Raw genomic sequence first — 20,892 nt, 5'->3', positions numbered from 1 at the left:
GCGGACGATTCTTCAGTGTGGACGTTTCAAACACAGATTAACAAATGTTTCTGCGTTTTGATGGAAATCGTTTCCTAATATTCGTTTGATAGCATAATAGTTGACTGGGAGGGGGGCGGGGGGAGGGGGCGCAAAAACACGTCAGAATATTGTCTCTGAGGAGCATACTGTGGTGCTGAATCTAAATAATAGAAGCATTCAGAGAGCAGATCAATACTGTATACTGATGATACTTAATGCAGAGTATATGTACATGTTGAATATTATTGTGAAAGATAGGAACTACTTTTAGGATTATTCAGTATAAAATGGAAAAAGTCGCGAGAGGTCTGTAACATTGTGGATAAATATTATATGTCCATTACATAACTTTACACTCCATGGAGCACACATAATGGAATGCACCATATCACTTCCACAGGAAATTCGAAGTAATTGAAACCTGCTTGGAAATCCTTATGCGAGTAGATGAAACATGTTAAGATAAATAAAAAAAATCCACAACCAGGCAACTGTCATCTAAAATATATAAAAATAAAGGATAGAAATGCATTTTATCGCAACTGAAATAAGACTCGACTCAAATAAGTTGTAAACATTCACATATTTTATTGTCATACTCATAAAATATTTTTAGATTCGCAATCTGTGTGTACTGTGTGTATTAGATTGTGTTCTGGATCCACGAAGTACCATATCGAACGGTATGCTCGATTTTAAGCTCATCATCGATTTATAGAGAGGAGAGAGGCGAAGGTAGGTGATATGCAGCTGGGTGAAATATCAGGTGATTCTGTAATAATTGATTTTCAAATTCTCTATTTTGGTGAAACAATGGTCGTGTTTTAAATAAATTCGATGGAGAAAAAGGAAACAGATTTATTATTATGTTTATGTGCAGGGTGGTCATAAATTATTGACTTGATTACATATTACGGTAACTGTAATGCAGAAAGGGATACAGAGACAAGTTTTGTGTTACGCCATAAACTGAAAACGTTTTCAGTGCGAGTTAGTAGTCTGTAAAAACTTTCTAGGGAGCCCTGATAACATTGCATTTACGTATTCACTCAACGTTTTGTGAATTACGTCTACTATTACTGAGGATACTTCATTTCCAGAACTATTCCATAATTCTGGCAAGTCCTTAATTTTCGTTCCGTAAGCTGTGTCTTTAATGTGATCCCATGATCCCACGTAGAGCAGTACGGGATGGGAAATTTTAATGGAGGGGGTTGTGTCTAACACGCCAAACCCTCACCGCACTGATAGTGCAACCAGTAGGAAATGACTTCCTTTTTTGCAATTGAAGGATGGATATACTTAAGCAAATGACAAAAATAAAAAAAGTATTAACGACGAGTTTATTCTCAAGTCTACACAAATTTAATTTTGGTCTTTTGTGATACATTATGTAACAATACAAGGATTCTTAGAATTTGAGATTTGCCTGTTGTTGCAAGTATAATACTGGACAACTACCTGAACACTAAGAACAGGCACTAAAGGGACTTTTCGTCTCCATTAATCCTGGTGGGAATAGCTCGAATGCCATACGCTATGGTTAATCTTCTGGTCTGATTTGTTACGCAGTTCACTTTTATTTTTGTTTTATGTATCAGGAACATAGCGCGTTGTTGATTTTAGGATGGAGACCCCTAGCTAAGACACCGGTTAGATTTCGATAGACTTCGGTAAAATGTTTTTTGTGTCGTTTCCGCTGTCGCCTCTGACACTTTAGAAATAAGACACTTACAGTTCCTTTAAACTGTCGATTCTGTGTACAAATTCCTATTGATTTATAACTTATTTGACCTTTAACCGCGCCAGGAGCCATTATTCCACGTAGTCTTGCCTTTTGGACAGATGGTCGTCATTCTTACTGTCTTCTTGCAGTGTGTTATGGTATTCAGTGAGCTACTTCCCCTCCCAATCCTAGAAAACTTGCTTTAATTTGAACATTTTCATTTAAGCTAAATTAAATCTTTATGTACACGTACAGGGGATGGACAAAAATATGGAAACAACCAAGACACAATACCATGCCTAATACGGGGTAGGAAAACTGTTTGCATTCAAATCAACTTCCAGTAATTTCGGAATTGATAAATACAGGTCCTACATGTTTTACAAGGAAGTCGTAAAGCATTATTCTCGTAAAATAGCCACAGACTAAGGTGACGACGATGGAGGTGGATAGCGATCACGGAATCGTCTCTCCAAAGTAGTCTGCAAAGGCTCAGTAATATTGAGATCTGGTGATTGGTGGCCAGATGGCATCCTCGTACTTACAACGTCACTCCTGGGCTATGCGAGCTGTAGTATCACCACTCCTGTCACCTTAGAACACAGCACCACCATTCGGAAAAATACATTGTATTGTACCATGGAACGAAACCGACCAGCTAAAATGATCATATAATCCTAGGCTGTAATACGACGTAGCAGAATAACCATAGAGCCTATGGAGTATCACGATATTGCTGCCAAAATGATCACCCAGCCCCTGCCATGTTTCATTTGGTCAGAAATTCGAAAATTGAAAAAGGACTCATCTGACCAAATGACATTCTTCCATTGCTCCATAGTCAGGGTTTATGGCTTTAGCACCATGTGTCCTGTCGCGGGTATTTGTATTACTGATGAGTGGTTTTGTAATTCGAGCTCGCACTGCAGTTTCTTTGATTATGGAGCTCCCTCCCTGCTGTCAGTTCTGCAGTGACTTTCTTTTTCGTCACAATCCTCTGTCACGATAACCAGACAGACATTTTCATCAGCGTTGTGCCGTATCGGATGATGTTTTTCCGCTTTCCCTGTATGCATTACAAATATTCGGTACCGTGCCTCTTGAAGCACGACACTCTTTTGACTGGCGTGGTACGAAAGTACCGACCATAAGTGCACCAACAATTTGCCCTGGTTCGAATTCACTTAGCTCTTATATAATGCACTCATAACTACAGAAGCACTGTTCATTCCATGACAGACGTTTTCAACGTATTGAGGATATTGCACAGGTATCTTTCGTGGTCAAATAAAACGGGCTAGCTTTTTAATTTGTGTTCAAGTATACGTTCTCGCGGTTTTTCATATTTTTGTCCGATCCCTGTATAAACAACAATTCACTGTACAGCACATTTCGTAAGGCAATTCCTACAAATATTTAGGCATCCTGTCCTATACCATTAAAGTGGAATGAGGTAAAAAGTGGCTGTTTTTATGCCTCTGTATGCATCCTTATTCCTCGCCAGTAAAATTATTTCAGACGCTATCTTGAATACCGATTTTTTAAAGTTACCGAACACTGTTAATCAAGAACAATGTCGGCTTTCTCGCAAATATTCCGATTTCTGTTCCCTGAACATCTCACTTACCATCCTAGAGTATCATCTTGGTAATGATTCCAAACACTTAGTGTAGAACTATAGAAAGTTAGCGCTTCAGTCTTCGTTTTAAGCGAAAAGGGTTGCTTTGAAGGGATAACAGTTCATTCCACTGACTTAGTTTATTGAGTCCGTAAGTAGCACACTTCCTGCCTATTGTGCTCATAATAGCAGTCAAGTTTAGTTCCAAGTTTTAGTTTCCCTTTGCTGTATCGCTTTTCCAAATTAATCCGTCACGCTATAACAGTTCAGGGTAGTCTTCGTAACTGTTCATATAATGGTACAGCTCGTCAACGAATGCTACTGCATAAGAATTTCGATTTGTCCGTCGATCTCTTGTGTCATTACCCTCCACGAGTGAACGGATTAATGATTCACTGTTACGCTACCGTTCGACGGAAAACTACCGGGCACACAGCTCATCAACATCTGTTACCAGTTCACATATCACTGATACGACTCAATTGTATACGGCCCTTCCAAGCGAAACCTGGAAGACGACTGCCCTCGCCCTCACATCATACAAAGGCACGTGACCAGGAACACTTGGACATTGTTGAGTGAAACAGCAAGACAATTCCCACCTGCCTGAAAAGACACATTCCGAATACTCCGGAGAACCAGTGATGCGTAAAGTGTACGATTGAGTGCGTCATATCACTATTGACGATAGTAACCTTACGGTAGGAAAGGAGATGTGGGGAAAGCTTTAATTGAGTGAATAATTTATGGCCACCCAGAATACTGTACTTTTTAAGTTGATAACATGAAATAAATTAGCCATTTTGGATTGTGATATGTGTTGGTGTGCGGGTTTCTGCTTTTGTCTGTTTCTCCCCTATCCCATTCCTCTCTGCCCATTAATCGCAGTGTGTCTGTTTGTGTGCGTCTGCGCGTAGCGCGAAATGGATACTGCAATTTGTGGCCATGATTGCAGGCCCTTGGCAGGCAGCCAGCCGCGGTTGCAAGGGCCACTGTTTAAATTACTTCCTCCGCCTCTGCGGCCGGCCGTTTCCCAATTAGAACTTGCGGCCGTGGCTGGCTGGAATTCTTACCCGACTGTGGGATTGCAGCTCCGTAACCGAATGCCCAGCTTGCACCCAGCATCCCGCAGCCTAACTCGCATTAACCCAGCTCTCCACTTGGGCACTAACACGGGGCTTGCGCCGCCACGCTCGCGGATAGTAACAGCTGTTTTTGCTACGTGACCACCTCGAGCGGCGCCTAACTGTCTTCCTCACCTAACTAGATGCAGCAGCCACAGAATTTGTTTTGGAATTTTAAATACTAATATGTGGGCAGCGAACGCAAAGATCTTGCATACTAATACAGCAACATGAGCGCACCCCAAAGACTGAAAATCTACATCTACATCCATAATCCGTATGCCACATAATGGTGTCTGGCGGAGTGTACTTCTGGTTCCACTGACTGATCCTCACTCCTCTGTTCCTCTGGAAAATGGAACGTGTGAAGAATGATTGTAGGTAAAGCCTCTGTGTTAATTCTAATTTCTCGAATTTTCCCATCGTGGCTACTTCCCGAGATTTATGAGGTAGAATTTTGCACAGAGCGTAATTTAATCCTCGATTACATTTGGTTTAAGAATCGCGAAAGAAGGTTGTGTATGTGGAAGAAACCTGGAGACACCGGGAGGCTTCAGGTTGGTTATATAATGGTAATATATAAATTTCGGAACCAGATTTTAAATTGTTAGTCATTTATAGGGGCCGATATGGACCCTGCTCACAAGTTATTGGCTATGAACCGTAGATTGTAACTGAAGAAAGTGCAAAAAGGGAGGAAATTAAAGAGATGGGACCTAGATTAACTAAAACAATGAGAGGTTGTTGAGAGTTTCAGAGAGAGCATTAGTCAACGGCTGACTACAACAGGGAAAAGGGATACAATGGAAGACGTATGGGTAGTCTTGAGAGATAAAGTAGTGAAGGCAGCAGAGGATCAATTAGGTAAAACGACAGCGCCTAGTAGAAATCCTTGAGTATCACAGGAGATATTGAATTTAATTCATGAAAGGAGAAAATATAAAACTTCAACAAAAGAAGCAGGCGAGAGAGAATACAAACGTCTAAAAAATGAGACTGACAGGAAGTGCAAAATGTCTAAGCAGGAATGGCTAGAGGGAAAATGTAAGGTATTAGAGGCATATTTTACAAGGGGAAAGATAGATACCACCTACAAGGAAATTAAGGAGTAATAGATGCGTTATACTATTTGGGCAGCAAAATAACTGATGACGGTCGAAGTAGAGAGGATATAAAATTTAGTTTGGCAGTGGAACGAAAAGATTTATGAAGAAGAGAAATATGTTAACATCGAATTTAGATTTAAGTGTCAGGAAGTCTTTTTCTCCAGGTACTTCTATGAAGGAGGTGAAACGAGGACGATAGAAAGTTTAGATTAGATGAGAATATAGGCTTTTGAATTCTGGTGCTACAGAAGAATGGTAAAGACAGGATGCGTAGATCGCGTAAGTAATGAGGAGGTACTGTACGGAATTGCGAAGACAAGAAATTTGTGGCGTAAAATTGACTAAAAGAAGGAATCACTTGATGAGACAGGCTATGAGGCATCAAGGAATCATCCGTTTAGTATTGGAGGGAAGTTGGGGGGGGGGGGGGAGGGGGGGGGGGGTAAAAATCGCAGAGGGAGACCAAGAGATGGATGTAGTAAGCAGATTTTGAAGGATGTAAGTTTCAATGTTTCTTTTGAGATAAAGAGCCTTGTACATGATAGAGTAGCTTAGAGAGCTGCATCAAACCATTCTTTGGACTGAAGACCGCAACAACGTCCACGTGTGTAGTAGTAGTATGCTGTCGGAATCTTCCCGGAAAGTAGCCTCTCGAAATTTCAGTAGTAAACCTCTTCTAGCGTCTGCCACTGGAGTTTGTGGAACATCTCTGTATCGCTCTGGTAAATGGTCCCTTCTAACAGTCTTACCGGTAATCTTCCAAGTTTGATGAACGGTACTCAAGAATCGGTCAAACAAGCGTCTTGTAATTAGTTAATTGTAGTTAAATTTCCTTAAGATGCTTCCTATGAATCTTAGTCTGGCATTCTGCCATTCCTGCCAATTTTTTTGTCTGTTCATTCCACACAAGGTCGCCCTGGATAGTTAGTCCTAGATATTTTGCGATATAATTTCGAAGATGAAAAAAAGCTGTAAGAAACGATGTAGGGGAAGATTAATTTTGATCCACCGAAATACAGGTATATGGCAAGCAATACTGACCGAATAATCTTAGAAGACAGACTGAAGGAAAATCCAAATTTTTAGTATTTGCGAGAGGTAGTCATAAAGTTCTAACTATCGCTTCAAACAAATAAAGTTAGGTAATAATATTTTCTTTTGTTTTTAGGTGTTGTTGTTGTGGTCTTCAGTCCAGAGACTGGTTTGATGCAGCTCTCCATGTTACTCTATCCTGTGCAAGCTTCTTCATCTCCCAGTATCTACTGCAACAAACATCCTTCTGAATCTGCTTAGTGTATTCATCTCTTGGTCTCCCTCTACGGTTTTTATCCTCCACGCTGCCCTCCGATACTAAATTGGTGATTCCTTGATGCCTCAGAACGTGTCCTACCAACCGATCCCTTCTTCTAGTCAAGTTGTGCTACAAATTTCTCTTCTCCCCAATTTTATTCAATACCTCATCATTAGTTATGTGAGCTACCCATATAGTCTTCAGCATTCTTCTGTAGCATCACATTTCGAAATCTGCTATTCTCTTCTTGTTGAAACTACTTATCGTCCATGTTTCACTTCCATACATGCTACACTCCATACAAATACTTTCAGAAACGACTTCCTGGCACTCAAATCTATACTCGATGTTAGGCACAAGTCTTAAATTCTGGCATACATTGAAATCCCATAGGCACAGTACCGTAGCACACCATTAGTGGAGCCGAAAGAAAATGGCGAAGCCCATTTATGAAGTGGAGTATCTTGCGGTAATTCGTTTTCTGTGTTTCATGTTAAGAAATGCTACAACAATCCGCGCGGAGTCGATAGACGTGTAGGACAATAGTACCCCATCATGTGACAGAGTGATGTGGTGGCGTTGACGCTTTCAGTGCGATCAGACAAGTCTGAATGACGAAGATGTTAGGGATAGACCATCTCCTACTGAAAGATCGGGAATCGCAATAGAATTGGAGGCCCCGGTGGTCGAAGATCGGCGTATTATAATCTAGGCGATAGTGGGTAAAGTGAAACTGAATCACGGAGCAGCTCTCAACGTCTTGAACGACTTTCTGAACATGTTTCCGCTGACTTGAAGAACTTTGAAAAACCGAGGCAGCAGCGGAAATGCAACTGTGTCAGGCCAGTACAGTTAACTGCCTAATCAACGTGGAAGAATGTTCGATGTATCACAATGATGAAAGGCAAAGGAGCAAAGCAAGCAGGGGAACGTGTGGATTCGCCAGCGTGGAAAGAGGCGAAAAGCCAGCCATTGTGGGTCAAGTTGATGATGAATCACTTTTGGACCTCCATGGAGCAAAACCACACTTCTGGACAGTGGACAGTTCTTCGCAACGCTTTGTCTCGAGTTCCAGTTGTTCCAGTACAGCACTCGTGGCTGCCGCATCGCGGGCACGAAGTGGGGGCGAGGCAGTTTCAGATAAGTTTTTACAGTCTGACGATAATTTATGGATTTGACAATGTCCACTATGGACAAACGCTAGTTACTGTTATTCCGAAGAAGGTTGGGTTATCCCGATTGAAACCTAGGTAAATTCTAGGTAAACGGTGCAACTGAGGCTGTTGATTATTAAAATTAAAAGTAATTCATTACTCAACATTAAGGGCATCCTTAGCACAAAAAGGGGTGCCCAATGTTGCATCTAAAATTTTTGATAACTTGCCCAGAGATATAAACTGTATGACAAATGGCAAAGCAAAATTTGAAAAGCAACTGAAGAGGTTTCTCCTTGACAAATCATTGTGTTCTGTAGAAAAATTTCTGTTGTTGTAATGTGTTAATGGTGGTTGACAGGAATTACTAACTCACATGTATAGATTGTTTAAAATAAAAAACCACCTGGAAATGTTCAACATGTAACCATATTTACAAATTAATTTGCAATGTCACTGTAAAATGACTCGTTCCGCATTATTAAAGTTTGTTGTGCAAATGATCCACTGAACTCGAATTTAACTAACTAACCAGCACATAAGGAGAAACAGCACAGCGGTGTACTATGTAAACCTCGTTGAGAGGTTGTGGAAGGCTCTCGAGATGAAGCTGTTCACGGTGCAAGAGAGTGCTTTTACTCCACCACGACGAAGTAGATCATTCTTCAAATGACACAGTCCTACTTCTTTTGCTCTCAAATTTGGGCTCTTGACACGTCATCCAGTGAATACTTCGTTTCACAACGAGGCGATTTTGGAGGTGGAACGTTTCGTGAGCGGCCAAAATGCTAATTTCTATAATCAAAGTCTCCGCACCAAGTGAACCATCTTTGGGAGAAACGTGTCCGATTGAAGGGTGAATTTGTGGAGGAGGACTGCCACCGTCGCCACATTCCATGGCCGCAGCTTGACTGGGTAGAGATGGTAATTACGTTATGACTTTCCCTCGGAGATTTAGGAAAAGCTCTTGACAGGAATACAATCTTTGAAATTCAGACGTTATTTGGAATAAAGTACAATTATGGAAAGATTATCTACTTCTTGTGCAGAAACCATCTGCAGTCCTAAGAAGCGAAGGCCGTGAAAGGGAAGGAGTAGTTGACAAGATAATGAGACTGGCTTATAGTCTAGCCCCACATTACTCAGTCTGCACGCAGAACAGGCAATAAAAGAAACTGAAAGGAAGTTTGGAAAATGAATTAAAGCACAGCGAGAAGAAATAAAAATGTTGAGGTCTTCTGATGACTTTATATAATGCTCCCAAAGAAGGAAAATGCTTCGAAGGCCTACTGAACGAAATATAGGAAAGCGGTTTTAAGATTAACACAAATGAAAGTCAAACAAAGATAATGGAATGTAGTTGAATTGTGTGGAGTCATGCCGAAGGGATTAGTTTAGGAAGTGAGATGAGCTCGCCGGACAAAAGATTAGTCACCGCAATGCGCACGCACAGATGAATCGTTAAGCCTGTACAGACGGTGCAGCGATAGAGTCGAGTGATGAACCTTTCACGCACTGCCTCTACGTGAGCATAAGGCAATAGCGATCAGTGAGACATTTGTGTTTCAAGTGAACATTGTACGTAAAAATGGGTAAATATAAGGAAGTGACAGAATGACAGAAAGGGAAATCTGGTTCAGCAGTGCCCATGGCCATGTGACGTGTGAAGTCGGGAACTTGATGGTGTTTCGCTGCGGAGTGTCTGACTTGCTAAGGCAATGGCGTAACACACGTGGCCACGTAAGACGACGTCGTAATTGTGTTCGGAAAAAAGATTATGACTCAGAGGGACTGAAGACAAGTTTCACGGCTTGTGAATCAAAAACTCTTCCCAACCCGACAGGATCTGCTGCAGGCAGCGGATGAAGTTCCATCCCAACCCGTTAACAAGAGAACATTGCGACGGGAAGTATATTTATAGGCCATCACCTCTCAAGAGGCCAAGCACGTAGAGACGACAGCAGAAAAGTTCATCAGACTAGAATTTAATGTGATTGGTCTTCTGAACAATCCCCCATCCTATTACATACACTGTGTGATCAAAAGTATCCGGACACACCCAATAACATACGTTTTTCATGTTAGGGGCATTGTGGTGCCACCTACTGCCATGTACTCCATATCAGTGACCTTAGTAGTCATTAGACATCGTGAGACAGGAGAATGGAGCGCTCCGCGGAACTCACGTGGTCAGATGATTGGGTGTCACTTGTGTCATACCTTTGTACGCGAGATTTCCACACTCCTAAACAGCCCCTGGGTCCAGTGTTTCCGATGTGACAGTGAAGTGGAAAACTGAAGGGACAACACAAAAGCGTACAGGCCGACCTCGTCTGTTGACTGACAGAGACCGCCGAGAGGGTCGTAATGTGTAATAGCAGATCATCAGACAGGAACTCCAAACTGCATCAGGATCCACTGCAAGTACTATGACAGTTAGGCGGGAGATGAGAAAACTTGGGTTTCATGGTCGAGTGGCTGCTCATAAGCTACACATCACCCCGGTAAATGCCAAACGACGCCTCGCTTGGTGTAAATAGCGTAAACATTGGACGATTGAACAGTGGAGAAACCTTGTGTGGAGTGACTAATAACGGTACACAATGTGACGATCCGATAGCAGGATGTGGGTATGGCGAATGCCAGGTGAACGTCATCTGCCAGCGTGTGTAGTGCCAACAGGAAAATTCGGAGGCGGTTGTGTTATGGTGTGGTCGTGTTTTTAATGGAGGGGTCTTGCACCCCTTGTTGTTTTGCGCGGCACTATAACATCACGGGCCTACACTGATGTTTTAAGCACCTTCTTGCTTCCCACTGTTGAAGAGCAATTCGGAGATGGCGATTGCATCTTTCAACACGATCGAGCACCTGTTCATAATGCACGGCCTGTGGTGGAGTGGTTCACGACAGTAACATCCCTATAATGGACTGGCCTGCACAGAATCGTGACCTGAATCCTGTAGTACACGTTTGGGATGTTTTGGAACGCCGACTTCATGCCGGGCCTCACCGACCAACATCGATACCTCTCCTCAGTGGAGCACTTCGTGAAAAATGGGCTGCAATTCCCCTAGAAACCTTCCAGCACCTGATTGAACGTATGTCTGCGAAAGTGGAAGCTGGACCAACATCATATTGAATTCCAGCATGCCGATGGAGGGCGCCACGAACATGTAAGTCATTTTCAGACACGTGTCCGGATACTTTTGATCACATAGTGTACGCTATAGTAGTTAAGCAGACGTGAAAAATTGCATCAGAACAGTCTTCACAGTTGAGAACTGTAAGGTAAAACGTCGATGGTAAACGGAGTAGACAAGAGGGGAATAGCTCTCAAAATACGATTCCACAGGAAATGGTATAGATTAGATGCATAGATCGGATAACTAATGAGGAAGCACTAAAACATATTGTGGAGAAAAATTTACGGCACAACTTAGTTAAAAGAAGACATGATAGGATATATCCTTGATCGTCAATGAATAGCAAGGACGGAAGTGTGGCGGGATTCAAATAATAGAGGGTAACCGAGGCTTTACTACAGTAATCAGTTTCAAACTGATGTATGTTGTTGTTATTTACTCGGGGTTGAAAACACTTGCACAGCATACACTGGCGTGTAGAGCTGCGTTAAACCAGTCTTCAGTACGAAGACCACAAGAACAACGATGAAAGTAATAGAGCTCTGAAACTTCACAAGAAAAATCAGTTGTTCGTGGGGAAGTGACGTGAGGCAGTAATGACAAAAACCCTGATAGCCATGTTGTGAATGGAGTAACAACCACGTGCTGAGATGGAAATGCAGATACTATCGGTTTGTAAAATAAGATATATTTTTTTTATAAATCCACTGTGATTTTGATTGTAATCGCAAGCCTGTTCCTTCTCTGTACTTTTGATGCAGTTTAAGTCACACTCGCAGATCAACTTTTTTTGATGCTGCATAGTGTATCACGTCCAGAGAGGCCGGAAGTGAAGAAAATATTACACTGAAAAAGGGATAATACACGACTTCGGTGTCGTCAGACTTCACGAATGCGTCCTTCAAAAACGAAAGGCGCGAGCAATGGTTTTACTGTTTTGTTTCGCTTACGACAACGGCACACCCAAAGAAAATTTACTCCTCTGAGACCTGGCTTTCTATACACTACGTTCGTGCAATTAAGTAGTCTTCTCAAGCTTACTACTGATGGTTTGCAATTAAATCTGAACAGCGTTTGTCTTGTTACGTTCGAGTAACGTATGAAAGAGCATAATTTTGTATAATGAGTTATTACGCAGTTACAAGTAATGTAAAATGAAAAAGTCTGGCAATTCTTTTTAAAAGTAGTGCGTCTGGTAATGTTCGAGTTGCGAAATGAGCATGTCTGGCAGAAAAAATGCACAGTAATACTGCTCAGCAGTTCCGCAGAACAGAAAGGGACCGAAAAAAAGTCTCTGTGAAGCTCATACGCTACCCTCCAGATTGCCCACATCGCATTTCAGCGACAGCCGGAGATAAAAAGAATGAAAATTGTCCACAAAATTAATATACTCTGCGAGTTTTAATGTTAGAGGGGTTTATTAATAGTACTGTCACCAGCAACATTAGGTTCCGTCGTGAAAAAGTACTGAATTCAAGCAGAGGAGTGCACTGTTACTAAAGACATCTGGATCATGCGCTAGTATTCGTTCAAATATTTCTAACTTCGTTCTCGACTCTGAGATTCTTTTTGGTCAGCCTTGTTAGCGTATCCGTAATCAGAAAGTGATGCCAACTCCGCCCACAACATGGCTCTCTGGATCATTGTCTTAACTTCCTTAAGTTAATGCCCCACGAACAAATGATTGTCCTACGTGAAGATTTTAAAGCAACTTTATTTTCATCGCTACCAATCGTAAGGGTACACTCGTCAAATACTTTCAGAAAATACTTCCTAGTATGTAAGGTTATATTTAATGTTAACGTATTTCTCTATTTCTACATTTTACATCAACTTTAGTTCTGCATTCGACAGGTGTGTCGCTGCCCAAGTAGCACAAAATGTCCACTACTATTAGAATCTCATTTCGTAATGTAATTCCTTCAACATCATCTGAAATGGTTTGAGTGCACTCCATTGCCCTTAGAAGCAGTCTTTTGAGAACTTCAGCAGTTCAGATCTCCTACTGTGCTGTCTGTAGCAGCGTTCCACATTTTCGAACACAAAGGTCTTTTTGTCGTTCCCTGAACTCTCGTCTGAAATCTATTTTCGAGTAGTCACCGGCGCCAGTCACCTGAAGATATCGTGCGTATGCCTGGATGAAATATTGCTGGATTTGTATGACGCGTTACGGTGGCTGACGCAGGCATAGCCCCTCGTTCGTATTTGGGAAAAGTGAGGATTTCAGACCACGTCCAGCATTTTGAATTTAAATTTCCTTAAATAAATGTTGAGATGACTCCTTGCAGAAGCCACGTTTGATTTATTACCCAATTTCTCCCCTGCAGATCTAAAGTAGCTACTACACCGTCTTTTACTACGACGATGTCAACGGAACGGTAAACTGAAGCCTACACCACTTCCTTCATTGGAATGGGAAGAATGGCTTTCCTTGTAAAACATCACCCATTGGGTGGAAAGTGGAACTATTTCTCCCGCACCCTATTTGCGTCAGAAGCTGCCTAAACTCCCCATGCTGCTCCGTGTTTAGTGCTTGGTCTTCCTGAAGTTGCTGCATTCGAAAAGTTTATTTCTCTCTGAAGTAATATATTAATTTCCCTGTGCGCTGCAGCAAAAACCACACGCTGTAGCGTGTCTCTATGCGAGCGCGCATGTCTTAGAATAAGCCCACCAGAGAACAGTGTCACGTGCAGGAGACATGGTCGGTATATCAAGGTGGACTGTCCAACGTATGGAATGATGGACCACTTGCGGCCACGCAACATGGCTAAGATGACTGGTGATCCTAGCCGACACTGGCCACAGTTGAGTGTCACGCTTTGTCAGTGACAATCGGCTTCAAACCCGACAGCAACGTGGTGCTCTCAGTGAGCGGAGGTCGATCTCATCCAAATTCTGAGCGAACACGGCGAAAGGAACCGCATACAGTGGACATTTTGAGTCTGGTAATCCGCAAGAGGCCGTTTCTCACAGCGACACACAAGCTGCACGCCTTGAATGGATAAGACACTAATTGAACAATAGCTGACTGGAGGTGCGTAGTGTGGTAGGACGAATAGCGGTTTTGTCTCTCGTCAAATGATGCAAGTCTCCCACTGTACCGACGGCCCGTTGAGGAACACGCAGTGTATGGAAGGTATAGCTCAGATCGGAGGTGGTTCTGATTTCTGTTTTGGTGGTATTTTTCTTACCATATGCAATAATTCAGGTTATTCTGTCAACCGGAATGTTTATTTCAATATTAATGACGTTACTTTTTCTTTTTAAACAAATTCGAGTTTCAGAAAAAATCATACACACGAACGTATTTTCCTATATAGTCACCTGAATAGAAAACGCATTTTCCCCCGCGGATAGACAGTTTCTTGATCCCAATTTCTTGAAATACAAGTTGCTGTGACACCAGCCATTTGCGCGCGTACACTTCCGACAGCGCCATCGCCGTCAAATCTTTGTCCTCGAGCTGCTTGCTATAGTGGTGCAAACAAATGAAAATCGGAGGGCCCTCAGTCTAGACTGGAAATAGGATGCTCTGTTGTGGTCCAGCACATTTCTAAATTTTTCCTTGAGTTCGGGCACCTGTGTGGGGTTGAGCGTTCTCATCCCGGATTGGAAATTCTCACCTTTTCTGACGATGTGCACGTTTTGTTTGAGGCAAAAGTTGGCAGTAGTATGCACCGTTCATAGTACGATACCCGTGGAGAAAATCGACAAGAAGAACTCCTTTAAAATAAAAAAAATACTGTTGCGATAACCTTCCCCGCGGAGAGACGGGTTTTGACTTTGACAGGTGCAGATTTATTCTTTTTGCCCTTTTTGCGCGGTTCCATGCTGCTTTTTTTCCCGATTCCTGGGTGTAATGGTACACCCACGTTTCATCTCATGCGACAGTCCAGTGCGCAAAATGCTCCCTTTCAGTTTTGTAGCACCTCGAGACTACGAAAGTTGTGCTATGCGCTGAGAAGACCAGTCACTCACTTTGCAGGAACTTCCTGAATTACAGGGTTGTCAGTAATAATCGGCCGACAACCTTGCCGCACTGTTAACACCGGTTCCCTTCACAAAGCCGAAGTTAACCGCCGTTGGGCTTGGCTAAAACTATGATGGGTCACCGTCCCGGTCTGCCGAACGCTGTTGGCAAGCGGGGTGTACTCAGCCCTTGTGAGGGCTTGATTGAGAAGCGGTGAGAAGTAGCGGCTGCGGTCACGAACACTGGCAACGGCCAGGATAGCGTTGTGATGACCACATGCCCCTCCATATCCGTTTCCAGTGATGCCTGTCGGCGGTCGATCGCTACCATTGGACCTTACGAAGCTTGTTCGGACGGGGCAGTACCTATCGCGTGAGCACTACCGTATCTTATGCGAATCTCAGTAGCAATTTCGGGAACTGTTATTCGGCGATTGCCTTCAGTAAGCTAGCTAACAATGCGCTGGTCCTCGTGCAATGTTTCTGAGAAGCATTCTCAACGGCCTCTCGTCTTCATAAAAACTGTTTACGCCATGCGGTACACTTGAGTCTATCACACTAGTCTTTTTCAAATTTCGGACGGTTTTACGCACTCTGTTGTGAGAAACTTCATCATAATGCGTTGCGCAGCAGATGACTATACCCATTGCTCTGACGTTGTGAACCTAATTAAAGAAGCGATACGACAACGTTCTAGATGTGGAGAAGAATCGCTGGAAACGAAAGCAGCGATGAGCAGAGATCGCGCCGCTCTCCGTTCACAAAAAGGAGCGTGAAACAAAAATTCCAGCTTATATTTGATTCTCGCTCTTATATCTTTGATACACTGTGAACAGTCTCGTCTTCCAATATGACAACAGCCGTGTTCACAGAGCTACAAACATTTGTTGCTGGTTTCGCGAACACTCAGGCACCCCACCACACCTCGGCAGGCCCGCTAAATCGCGCTATCTTGATCCTGTAGGTAATGTCTGGGAGTGCTACACGCAGCTAAAGCCACTCATTGGAAAATAAATCTCACAGAGCTACGAAATTATGGGGAAGCTTTACCCGCTGTTCGAAATAGTTCAAGACATTTTTCATGAGAGTAAGAGCGGGCGATTTAGCGAGCCAATCGGAGGGCGGCCCTGTGAACATGGCTCTTCTCATCTTGGAAAAGTGCCCACAGCATACGCATCGTGAAGATATTGAAGAAAGGAAAACAATTGGTCACCAAGTATGTAGAATACAGCGGAAAATTGCTCGTTTCAGAACACAAAAAAAAAAAAAATATATTCCTCTGTAAATGACTCTGACTGAAAAGTAGGGTACCAGCTGCCTCATTGAACCTTTCGTAGCACAATCTAAAAATTCTCCCAAAAATTTTGGCATGCGAACACATTCCAGCTGTATCTAACGGGCAACTCACGTTTCGCTCGCACAAGCTCGCGCAACTGTAAGACGCTCATATCCACTATTGCATCCCCGTACATCACTCTTGTCCAGCCACTCCATCTTGCCCATTTCCGCTCAACCATTCAGTCAAATTCACAATCACTCTCTCTTTGTGTCTCGCTAATTGTCACTGCCTTCTGCCTCAAAGCCACGGTCTCCACGGTCTCCTTTGTTCTGTCCTATTATCACTGTCTCCTCTCGCTGTCGTTGCCTCCCACTTGCTATTCTTACAGCTATTATCTCATTCATTCCGTCCCACTGCTCCTGTCTCTTCTCACTGTCATTATGTCCCTGTTCCTCATTGTCGTAGCATAGACACTGTCCCTCATTATCAATGGCACTCATCTATTTCAACGTTTTACGAGGGTGAGTCAAATGAAAACCTTAAATATTTTTTTAAATATTATTTATTGTGCAGAAGTGGTAAAATGCTGTATCACTTTTCAACTTAATCTCCTCCACGCTCAATGCAAGACCTCCAGCCCTTACAAAGTGCATAAATTCCTTTGGAAACAAATCCACTAACGCACCGCCTGGCGTCCTCTTCATCAGGACGGAACTTCTTTCCTCCTATTGCGTCTTTGAGTGGTCCAAGCATATGGAAATCACTTGGGGCAAGATCTGGTGAGTATGGTGGATGAGAAAGACACTCAAAATGCAGGTCTGTGATTGTTGCAACTGTCGTACGGGCAGTGTGGGGCCTTGCATTGTCATGTTGCAATAGGACATCTGCTGACAGGAATCCACGTCGCTTTGATTTGATTGCAGGCCGCAGATGACTTGTTTAGGAGATCTGTGTACGATGCACTGGTGACAGTGGTCCCTCTAGGCATGTAATGCTCCAAAATGACGCCTTTTTTGTCCCAAGAGAGAGTTAGCATAACCTTCCCTGCTGATGGTTCTGTTCGAAACTTCATTGGTTTTGGTAATGAAGAATGGCGCCATTCCTTGCTGGCTCTCTTCGTTTCCGGTTGGTGGAAGTGAACCCAGGTTTCGTCCCCAGTAACGATTCTTGCAAGAAAGCCATCACCTTCTCGTTCAAAGAGCCGAAGAAGTTCTTCACAAGCATCAACGCGTCGTTCTCTCATTCCATAAGTCAGCTGTCGTGGCACCCATCTTGCAGACACTTTGTGAAACTGGAACACATCATGCACAATGTGGTGTGCTGACCCATGACTAATCTGTAAAGATGTTGCAGTGTCATTCAGTGTCACTCGGATGTTGCAGTGTCATTCAGTGTCACTCGGCGGTTTTTCACCACTATGGCTTCAACTGCTGCAATGTTCTGTGGAGTCACAACTCGTTGTGCCTGACCTGGACGAGGAGCATCTTCCACTGAAGTCACACCATTTGCGAACTTCCTACTCCATTCGTAGACTTACTGCTGTGACAAACGTGCATCACCGTAGTGAACCTTCATTCATCGATGAATTTCAATAGGTTTCTCACCTTCACTACGCAAAAACCGAATAACAGAACGCTGTTCTTCCCTGGTGCAAGTCGCAAGTGGGGCGGCCATCTTTATACTGATACTGCGACGGTATTGTGCATCTGCACTATGCTGCCACCTACAGGCCATTCCGCTCGCTGTTTGTAGCACGCTTACCAACTTACAGGATTACGGCGCGAAATTTCGATTTGTTATTACAAATTTAAGGTTTTCATTTGACTCACCCTCGTACTTATCTTTATTTCTCTCCCACTGGCACTGTTTCTTCACTCTTTGCCAAGGACTGTTCTCTCACATTCACATATGTTCCACTGCCACCGTGTCCCTCTCTTTCTCTCACACAGCCATTGTATCCTTCGTTCTTTCAATACCTCAATCACTGTCTACTATCTTCCAGTATTTGTTATTGTTCTGTCTCTTTCCCTCTGCACATATCCTTTTCTCTCAGAATAAAAAAGCGCGTATATGTTCGCATGCCAAAATATTTTGGAAAATTTTTGAACGTACTGAGGAAGGTAGAATGAAACAGCTGGTACCCCACTTTTGGGTCAGATTTTTAAACGGGAGCGTATTCTACTCTTTATGCTGGGATAGGAGCATTTTCAGCTGGTTTGCTTCTTTTCCGTACTACAGAAGGCAGTGTCACTCATATGAAAAGAACTGTACGAGTCAGTAAAATTTTAGTGAATTTGAAATAACGCCAAACTAATTATTCTCCGCAGACCGGACTGTACGTGCACAAAAATTTTGCGTGTGCTTCAGAGCAATAACAGCATAGGGTTCCCAGAACCTTTCTGATGCTAACTGAGACACTGTACAACATATTTATCCTCGCCTCGTCACTTTTTAAACTACGTTTCCGCCTCAGACCGTACTTTACGTGTACAAGTAGGGTAACTTTGAATCGCTTTATCTCGGAAACATAAAAATATCAAAAAAATCTTCTAAGTTGTTCGAGATCGGGATCTTAGAAATATATCGCAAAAATTTCAGCAATTTGCTGTGCATATCAGTCTTAGTATCGGCTGCTCGGTTTTGGTACCCAAAAATCATGCTTCTCAGTTTTCTCAAGAACCGAACATGAACTAAATGGCGCCTACATAAGCCCCTGCTGTGAGCAACGGTCTTTGCGAGTTAACAGACTCTGAATGTCCATGGCATGCATTTCCATTCTCACTATTTGCTCGGAATCTGACTGAGATGGACCGGCATTTACTAACATCAGCAACTGCTGTCGGTTTTAAAACTGATTTTCATTTACAAGGCGTGAATCTCGTCTCCAGTCAGTGTCTGCTAGGATCGTTCTACAACCACTACTCTTACACCGTCTTACGCAGTTTCTTGTAGACACGTTGGACAGACCGGGTTGCTGCGTCAAAAAGCCATGCAAATGCTACCAGAGTGTAGTCATACGCACGTGAAAACATAACAACTCCTTCTTTGCTATTGTGTGTTACATAACGCGTCGACCCATCTCTGTGTGCTGATTCAATACGAACGACTAGTACACATACATCACCCCACGGACTTGACATAGCGATGGAGGGTCCCATGGCTGCCTACAAAGCGACCGTTTACGAAGATGAGAAATATTTTCTCCGCCGAGCTTATCTTCCCTGTGTGTGTGTGTGTGTGTGTGTGTGTGTGGGCGCGCGTGTATGTACGTGCGTGTGCATGCGTACGTGTTTATCCGTGTCGTGTCCTGTGTCCGTGTGCTTGTGCGCTTGGCTGCCTTAACCTTGCCGGTGCTCGTGTGTCCAGTCTGGCGAGCGCAACATCTATGACAGAGGGTGCTTGCGCGCGGGGGAGGAGTGGGTGGAGGCTAACCTGGTGCCCGTGGCGGGCGCGGCCGTAGGGGTGGCGGTGCTGCAGGTAACAATAACCAGCGTCCCGGCGCCTCCCGCACTGCATGCATGTCCACTGTACGTTCCGCACCCTGCATCTTGCGTGCATGTCTCTTTGTTTCACGGCGTGGACACTGCGCGTGCTCCCTGTGCGAGACTAAGGCTGACACGTGTATGTCGCTGCAAATATCTCTTGTTCTTCACCCAACGGCAGTGTACGCGAATGCAATACTGCAGCGTTCAAGTATGCCACAAAAACATTATCAAATGTAGCATGTCAGAGGTGAGTAAAAAACACAGTTCGTGATGAATTTTAATGGTCTTGATCGCAGTATTGTAATAAAAGCTAGATGATAAGTGGTTTCGGTTGACCAGCAACCATTCTCAGGTCGTTCTTGCTCTGTAATAGGTAATTAAGTAGAGCGCTAATCACAACATCAATACTAAGCGTAACTTGTTAGTATCCAGAGGCTGGCCAAAGCAAGACTGTTAGCGTATTAAATCAGTAGGAGAATGTGTACCTTAACTGTCGTGCTTTGAACAGCCTTTGGATATTGAGAATAACGCATGTTAACGATGTGTTGGTTAGCATTGTACTTAGTTACCAATTACAGGCCGGCCGCTGTGGCCGAGCGGTTATAGGCGCCTCAATCCAGAACCGCTCTGCTGCTACGGTCGCAGGTTCGAATCCTGCCTAGGGCATGGATGTGTATGATGTCCTTAGGTTAGTTAGGTTGAAGTAGTTCTAAGTCTAGGGGACTGATGACCTCAGATGTTAAGTCCCATAGTGCTTAGAGCCATTTGTACCATTTGAACCAATTATAGTGTAAGAAAGACCTGACTGTGTTTGCTAGTCAACCGAAACCAGTTATCATCTAGTTATTACATTATATTGCAAGCAACACAATTAAACTTTACAATAAACTTTACAGATCGCTATGTCTCCATCACCGGACGGTGTTAGATAGTACAAAAAAAATACAATTTTTGCAAGGAGTCACTGTACGCATAG

The 20,892-nt window shown here is 43.3% G+C and overlaps 1 protein-coding gene across 1 annotated transcript in view; it reads left to right on the top strand.

The window, feature by feature from the left end:
• The window catches only part of LOC124620169 (tetraspanin-5), a gene marked incomplete at its 5' end in the record, with an annotated part of 109,376 nt that overhangs the window by 66,204 nt on the left and 22,280 nt on the right, over window positions 1-20,892 (top strand). The window lies entirely within an intron of this gene.

The sequence above is a fragment of the Schistocerca americana genome, chromosome 6 (assembly GCF_021461395.2).
Source record: "Schistocerca americana isolate TAMUIC-IGC-003095 chromosome 6, iqSchAmer2.1, whole genome shotgun sequence".
Lineage (NCBI taxonomy): Eukaryota > Metazoa > Arthropoda > Insecta > Orthoptera > Acrididae > Schistocerca > Schistocerca americana.
Note: the sequence above shows the minus strand (reverse complement) of the source record. Positions and strands in the feature narration are given on the sequence as shown.